Below are 8,346 nucleotides of genomic sequence, written 5' to 3'. Positions count from 1 at the left end.
GAGTACGCTTCGTGTAATATGTAGTAGTTATTTGACCATGGAGCACATATGGGTGTCGCTGATGCAGATTGATCAGAGTCGACCAGAGTCCCTCAGGCAAGGGCAACGTGAACCGGTCGCTAATGACTTTCGCCTGCCGCTGCTCCATCAGAAAGGAGAGAGAGAGAGAAAAGAAGGTTACTACGAAAGCAGATTCTTACTCTCGTCGAGCAACCTGCGACAGTTCTTGTGATATATATATATATATATCACAAAAACTGTTAAGAAACTGCCTTTTTTGAAGCTGTCCTAACACTTTCAACTCTTCAAAAGAGAGCGAACAGATTGACCGCATGCTGCATCTATTTGCAGGATCCATACGTGTAAGTTTACGTAGTCTTTGGTACGGATACAATCTAGAAAAGAGTGCAGTGGATGAGCTGGAAGAAAAACATAAGTAACTCGATCGACCCATTAGAGCAAGCCACGATAACCGCAAAGACTTCTGCGAAGGGTGTCGGCACCCGGGTTTAATGAAGTTGAAGGTCAGTCCAGGCGTAACAAAAATTTAATCTTCCGCGGTATTCCCGATTGCCGTGAATCCTGGGAAGAGCGTGAGAGGCAGATTAGACGCTTTTTGAACGACGCGCAATGACCACTGCCTAACTTATCGATTGAACGCACCCATCGCCTGCGTTCCTTTTCACCTTACAGATGCGGCCCAATAGCCGAATAATCGTTCAATCTTCTAGCACGTAGTTTAAGGTGATGTTGTGTCTGTGAGAGGCAAAGTGAAAGACTAAAATATTAATCTCACAAATGGTGTCTCACAGCCACCCGAGAGATCCGTAAAAAGTTACCAAATCTGTACAGGGTGCCCTAAGTATCATACACCAAGATTTAAATATATGTAAACACCTGGTAGCCAGAGCGAAACACGGTAATGTTGTTGCCGTCGATTGTAGATATCTAGAATATTTTATTTTGCATTCAGTATAATTATATAATTAGTCTTAATAAATTAATCATCTTCTCAAATATAATAAATAGATTAGAAGTGTCCATGAGAAAATTGTAGAGCAACACGAAAAAGTCCCGAATCATCTTTCTGTTGGTCAATACGTGCACATAACAGTGTTATTGCGAGGGTGATAGAAGCCCGATCATACACGCAATGTGCCTCGAGTGGCCAGTTGCGCGGCAATGTTGCATGTATTTGCGGACTTGTTGCACGCTCGGGAAAACACTTATATGTAACGCGTATTGAGCAACAGAAAGCTGTAGCGGGAGCTTTAAATGCGACGCATTTCTTTGCGAATATATGCCGATTTCACAGTACCTATCTAGCCCCCTACTTCTTCGCGCTCTAAGGGTCGTTTCGTTAAATTGGTATGTACCTAAGTTGGCATAGTATGAAAAGAGTGAATGACGAACATAAATGACAGGTAATGACATGAATGTCATGATATGCGTACCATGTAGGTCATGAAACAGCCGCCTACATCTTGGTGCTCTCATGGTCGTTTCGTTAACTTGCAATGGTAGGCTCACCCTACACTGCTTGGCATGGTATGCACAATGCATAATATGCATACGAGCATACCATTGTACTAACTGAAACATGGCTGCGCCCCGAAATACACGATCAGGAGATCTTTCAGCCGCCACACAGTTCGTGTTTCGCTACTCGTCGCTTTGCATGGCGTATCGCGACAGGGATGGGGTGTAATGCGCTAGCCTTACGTAAAGATCTGACGCCGCAGCGCATTTATGTTAACAGAAGCAACAGAAATGTGTCGATCAATGTCCGAATCGATCATATATATATATATATATATACATATATATATATATATATATATATATATATATATATATGTGTGTGTGTGTGTGTGTGTGTGTGTATGTGTGTGTGTGTGTGCGTGTGTGTCTGTGTGTGTGTCTGTGTGTGTGTGCCTGTGTGTGTGCGCGCGCGTGTGTGTGTGTGTGTGTGTGTGTGTGTGTGTGTGTGTGTGTGTGTGTGTGTGTGTGTGTGTGTGTGTGTGTGTGTGTGTTGGGCGTTTCCTACAGCCCACAAGTTCTTCACTCAGTTTTTGCAAATGATCTGTGCGATGATCTTGGCGTTGCTGAGTCACGTTACACTTTTTTACCTATCTACTTGCTTAGGGACTTTAATTCCCCTGGGATGACATGCAATGAAGAGCGACCTTCTATTCATTCTGAATCCTCACTTGCTACCAATTTCTCGTACGTGTTTGCTCTTCGTTCCGCTGACACAGCTTACGAAGAAGACAACTGTAGAATGACGCACTCTGTTTCCTTGACAATTCATCCTGACACATTTTCGGAAATAACATATTTACCCGCTTTAAGCGATAATTTATTGCTTATTTACTCCGGAGAATTGAAAGAAGACGTTATTAGACGTAAAAGACCGAGAACAGAGTAAGCCTTCGGCTTGCTCTGTTCTCGGTCTTTTGCTCGCCAGTCCACGAGTTATAGCAGACCTAGCCATTACCTTATATAACGCGGTGACCCGGGCGTGATATTACGAAGCACGACCCGTGTCAGGACCACGAACTAGGCATCGACGACCAGATACAGAGTCTCGCCACATTGCAGGCTCACCTGCCAGCGTTTTGTCCCCAGAACCCCGTTCTCTGTTTCACCCAGATGGAAGCCATTTTTATACCTCCGGCCTCGCCGCACGAGGAGCTCACGCCGAAGTGAGCCAGATATGAAAAGCGGCCGACGAAGATGGCCGCTAGATTTCAGTGCAACGGCAATAACAACAACGACTACTACATTTCACGTTGACTTCACATGTACTCAACCCACTAAAGAAAAAAAAAAACGATGACAAAAAGAAATTGTAACAAAACCGACTTCAATTATATCGACTATTAACTAAGCGCTTTTATTGACATTATTCTAGGTGAGTTTAGTATCCGAAACGTTTATCAGCAAAGTAAACGAACCTCACGTGAAATATCTTACTGTGCTTACCATTAAAGGGCAACTCCGGCGATTTTTCGATGTCAACCGATCTTAATGAAATTTCGAATATACGTTCTCTCTCGGACCCTGTTTATCTGTGCTAAACAATATGGCTGCAAGTCATTTAGTTTTCCTGAAAATTAACTGTAAAGATTGGCTGCGTTCCCGACTCATGACCTTTTTACTCGCCGCCCTGTGCTTGTGACGTCAGAGACTACACCGCCACTGTCGCTAAATCGGTGCTGAAATCTGCAGTGAAGCCCCGCCCACGCCTTCTTAATCGTAAGCCATGTACTGTTGCTCCGCGAGGCTGCAAATAGTTCGTACTTCAAACTTTCCCTGTTACCTAAATAAGGCGGCAACCACAAAAATAAAATTATAAGCTCGTAATTTTATACGTTTTCACTCGTCTGTTATTGGCCTCGAGCTCCACCACTGGAAAAGCTGGCGCCACCATCGGCGTGACGTCCTATTAGGGATCACGTGGACATAGCGGCGGCGTCGGCTGCTTCGGGAGCTCCGAAGCGAGCTGAAAACGAGAGTTTAAATTCCCTCGTACGCTGCGGTCCTCACTTAGTGGCGAAATTTTCCCGCTTCGAGTGTCTCCTTTACAACGCTTGAAAGCACTACAATAGGTAGTGGCTGCCTTTGAAGGCGCGCAACATGGTAGACCTCTGCTCGGTGCCGCAGTGCCGGACGTACGCAACGGAGCCCGGTGTCAGCGTTATTCACACGTAGCCGCAGGACAAGAAGCTGCGTGAAGCTTGGCTCGCGAAACATAAAACCGACAAACAGTCGTCGGCTACAACTCGGGTATGCAGCAAGCACAGACGCGAGGAAGATTTCTGCTACGGCGCCGGGTCTGCGATGTTCGGAAAACGCGCACTGAGACGCTCGCCAGAGTCCGCTGCCCGACTAATGTCATGACGGTTTGGTCTATGAATTTGTCAATGCAATAGATACTGGGAAGTTTATTGGACTGGAAAGGCAGCGTTAAGAAGCACATTTAAAGAAAGCATGGCATATGGTCATGTTTGTGTCATGAATTAATGCACTGGATTACAAAAAAGAAGCAGCGGGAATCGCACGCTGAGAACACCGATAAACATACAGTGCGACGCAACTCGAGAAATAATATTGAAACGTCCAAGAATTCAGCAAAAAAAAAAAAAAAAGACTGAATCGTCGCGACGGCACATCACAGTCCCCGTAGGCATCGAAGTCTCTACAATGAAATTATTTTTGAACAGCTTTGATAGCGCCCACGCAACAATGGTTGCTTGTATACTGTCAAATGCTCATATTATGCGGCCTAAAGCTCATGGCACGGTGCGAAAACGCGCACGCGGCGAAAGCGAAACAGTGCGCGGACAAGCATGCAGACGCGCAGTCGGTCGCTGCGAATCTGTGCGATCGCTGCATTGAGGCTTCATTCTATTACGCTCCATTTAGATATACAAACACTATAAGAACATATTTCACATAGTTTGCTCTCAGCGTTTTCCTACCTTTCACGAAAGAAGCCGGTTGGGGAGACTCCATCGCGGCGACCGCGCGCAGTGGCGTTCACTGTACGTATTCGGTAAGGAGATAGCGTCTGTAAACGATTCTGTGCTTTCAGTTTGCCCAAGATTATTGTTTAGACAGTAAAAAAAACTTCTCTCGTTCCGAAAGTACTTACAGAAATGTCCGGGAGAGATTGTGCATGGTGTTTTCAGTCAGCGTTGACAGCAAAAAATATGAGGAGCGCGCCGCGTGATCCCTCATACTACGCCAGCGAGGCGCTTCCGATAGATGGCGACTCCGTAACTCCTCGCCGCCAATAGTGAAACGCTGAAAGCCTAATTCTTTATTGAACTGAAATAAAACGCTCTCTTCGCTGGAACTATTAACTGTGAAGCTTCACTTCAGTTGGCGTTGAAGTTTCATGAGTAAAATGAACTTAGCAGTGAAATTAATTGTACCGTGGACTTTTGGAGAGTGAAATGCTCAGGCTCCATACACTTTGTTCCTGTCTGTTAAACACCTCATCGCTTCCACTGACGAAAAGATTCTTGAAAAACAGCAAACGCTCCGGAGGTATCAGATACAACGCCATTATGAAAACGTCCAATGACGAAAACTTCGTTTGCTTCTGTGATTGGCTAGCGGAGCAGCACAACCCCGCGCGGTCCGTGTGACACGGTTGCCAACTGCTGTTTCTTTAAGTTGTATCCTAATATAGTTCGGAATATCTGAAAAGGCTCCCTGTATCGTCAGCAGGCATCAGCTTCGCTTCTTTGGTGTTGGCGCCACGTGTACTGCGTGTTCACATTATGGTAGTGTAGGATCTGACGTCATCGACTCACCATGACGTCACACGAAGCAGCTACCCGTTTCGGCATCTCTTTATTGATTATTTAAATTTATTGATGAATTTCTAAGTCAATTCAACTACCCTACCGATGACAGAACTGTCAAGGCCATTTGACAATGACAATATGGTAATATGGCAAAAGAATAAACGCCGCAGTTGACCTTTAATTGTAATCCGAGCCCCCCCGCCCTCCCCCCCCTCCCCTCCATCATGGTGTAACCGTGATCGTATGACGCGCTTTCTAACAGGAAGAAAAGACTTTTTAGATCCACTAAACACTCTCCTGAAAACAATATGGCGGGATTCGCCGATGTCCAGAGTAAGCATCGCTGCGCTGAAATTAACCTCCATGACGCCACTGTTTGCATGAAACGCATCATATTTCTATCGCAATGTAAACGTCAATTCGAGCTATGGTACTTTAAAGATAACGGCAATTCAATGAGATGACTGTCAATTTATCTTTTTCAAGTCCAAACAGCAATTTACGTGTTCAAGTGTTGTTTGCACCTCATTCCACGGCGCTTATCCACTACGGGGCATTGGCCAAGAAGCCGGCGGTTAAAAGGTAAAAAGGCAGAGAGAACTTCGGAGAAAGTTAGGCAGGGTAAAGCAGAAGTTGTGCAAATGATACGGAAATAAATAACTTTTAGAGAGATTGAGTTGAAATTGCTTAGGTCCCGCAAATTGAAAACTTTGGCGTGAGTTTCTCATTCCGCGATTGTCGGTGATGCTTTACGAAAGCTTCCCGAGAACTTAGGCAGAAGGCGCACGGATTATGTAAAAGAATCTGCATCCACACCTGCAAAATGGTGCCGCTTCACTGCTAAACATTTTCCAGCGTTGTTATTGCCACGGAAGCCGCCATAGTATCGCCGACTTCGTTGCGAAGAAACGGGGTCGCCGTTCAAGGCCACGTGTGCGCCTCGTTCCTCGAAGACGCGGGCCGTTTAAAAATAGCGCATTATGCTCAGCCGTGCAGTCGTGGCCGAGTGGTTAAGGCGATGGACTAGAAATCCATTGGGGTCTCCCCGCACAGGTTCGAATCCTGTCGACTGCGCTGTGGTCGTTCTTTCTTTTTGGTAGTTCTTTGATAAATTATATGAAGTCGGTTGTGGGAGTGATCCGGAAAGTAGCGGATTACAGAAAAATGAAAATCCGTTAGTATTGCTGCAGGCTGCATTTCAGTTCGCATAAGTATAATTAGGTATTGAGGGTGTAGTGTGCAGTGTTATTTTCGTCCGCGCTATTATGACCAACCCTTTTTCTTTTTTCTTTACAGAATTAGCCAGAATAGCCGTAGACATGGAAAGGCCTTCCAGTTTGGGGCCAGAAGTATTGCAGAGACGCAGAATACATTTCGAGGACAGTGGTTTTCGCGAGTTAAATAATGAAAGTCAGTAGCGCGCGAATGTGACAAAAGACAATTGATGCGCACATTTAACACACTTCTTAAATACGCCCGATTCCTTGGTGGATTGTTATGAACTGCATTGTATATAGCGTAGTAGTTGCAGCGGTAGGATTTACGTAATTAACTATATAGTCAGGTAATATGTAGTTATTGACGCCCACAAAACAGGGTGTACTTATTTCGCATTTAATTTCCAACTAAAATTAGCTTTTATGTCTGTGAGTTATTTCTCGCGCCAAGCGTACCATTTTCTTTTCGTGTTTTTCTTTTTGGCAGTGAATATTTAGTTCACTAACTTTGTTGATGCTGAAACGTGCTGCGTATCAGGAGGTTCTGCGCTTCAATGCTGTAATATCACCCTGTACACGGAATAACAAAGCTTTCGAAAACCGGTCCAGGAAATTCTCAACGGCACAGGTGTAATTTCCCTCTGAAGAAATTACGAGTGACTGCATTTGATATTCAGGCACAAATTGAATGATGCTTTATTGTATTATTAGGCGGGTAGAGAACTCCAACGAACAATGCAGGAGAGTACTGCAGTGCGAAAACCTGGAGGAAGTATAAAAAAGAAAAGTATGTATATCAGAAAAAATTTAGCAGAGCGTGGTTTCGATCCACGGACCTCTGGGTTATGGGCCCAGCACGCTTCCACTGCGCCACTCTGCTGAGTACGGTTCGTGTAATATATAGCAGCATTTTGATCGTGGAACAGATATTGGGGTCGCTCATGTTCACGCCAGGACGACGTGAACCGGTCGCTAATGGCGTTCGCCTGCCGCTGCTCCATTAGAAGAAGAAGAAAAAAAAGAAAAATAAAGGTTGCGGAAGCATATTACCAGCCTCGGCGAGCAACCTGTGACAGCTATTCTTGCAATAAAGCTTCGTACCCATGTTTACGTCTGTGACCTTGGCATCTATCCAGTAAAAGTTGCCATGTTTTCTTTGTTCTCTAACTGTTGCCTTCAACTTGCACATTTCCCGCAATATGTAAAAGCATTTTCATCGTTGAGCTTATACAGGTGTCGCTCATGCAGATCGCTCATCTTCACGCCGGGACGACGTGAACCGGTCGCTAATGGCGTTCGCCTGCCGCTGCTCCATTAGGAGGAGAAAATAAATAAAGACAGAAACAAAGAAAAAAAAAAAGCTACGAAAGCAGATTCGCAGCCACATCGAGCAACCTGTGACAGCTGTTCTTGTGATATATCTAAACGGCCATGTTTTACGACTGCGATCTCGGAGCCGTACTCTCGAATCAACAACGTCGAGATGAAGGGTACACCGTGCACGCAAGGGGAGGACTGCAATGCCATTTTGCAAAAAAATCGGAGACAAGATTGGGTGTCCAGTGACTTCTGCAGATATTGGCGTCACTCACCGGGTACCCCCCAAGAAAGACAAAACAATAATAGCCCAATTTTGCCCGAGAACTAAGAAGGCTGATTTTAGCGGCAAAGCTAGAAAGGCTAGATTAACTACGACAGACATTGATCTCTCTCAGACCCCAGCCACTCCAGTCTTTATCAATGAATGCTTGACGGCCGACAATAAGCGTCTTTTTGCCCAGGCATTGGCTCTGAAGAAAGAAAAAAAAAAA

General features: G+C 45.1%; 2 non-coding genes across 2 annotated transcripts; one reads left to right on the top strand and one right to left on the bottom strand.

Moving 5' to 3' along the window:
• The first annotated feature begins 6,310 nt into the window (after positions 1 to 6,310).
• Positions 6,311 to 6,392, top strand: TRNAS-AGA (transfer RNA serine (anticodon AGA)). The gene has a single exon. It is a non-coding gene; the product is annotated as a tRNA-Ser (tRNA).
• Positions 6,393 to 7,343: 951 nt separating this feature from the next.
• TRNAM-CAU (transfer RNA methionine (anticodon CAU)) lies at positions 7,344 to 7,415 on the bottom strand. Its single transcript has one exon. It is a non-coding gene; the product is annotated as a tRNA-Met (tRNA).
• Positions 7,416 to 8,346: the final 931 nt, after the last annotated feature.

The sequence above is a fragment of the Dermacentor andersoni genome, chromosome 6 (assembly GCF_023375885.2).
Source record: "Dermacentor andersoni chromosome 6, qqDerAnde1_hic_scaffold, whole genome shotgun sequence".
NCBI classification, from domain to species: domain Eukaryota; kingdom Metazoa; phylum Arthropoda; class Arachnida; order Ixodida; family Ixodidae; genus Dermacentor; species Dermacentor andersoni.
The sequence above is the reverse complement of the archived record's forward strand: the minus strand, read 5'-3'. Positions and strand labels throughout refer to the sequence as shown.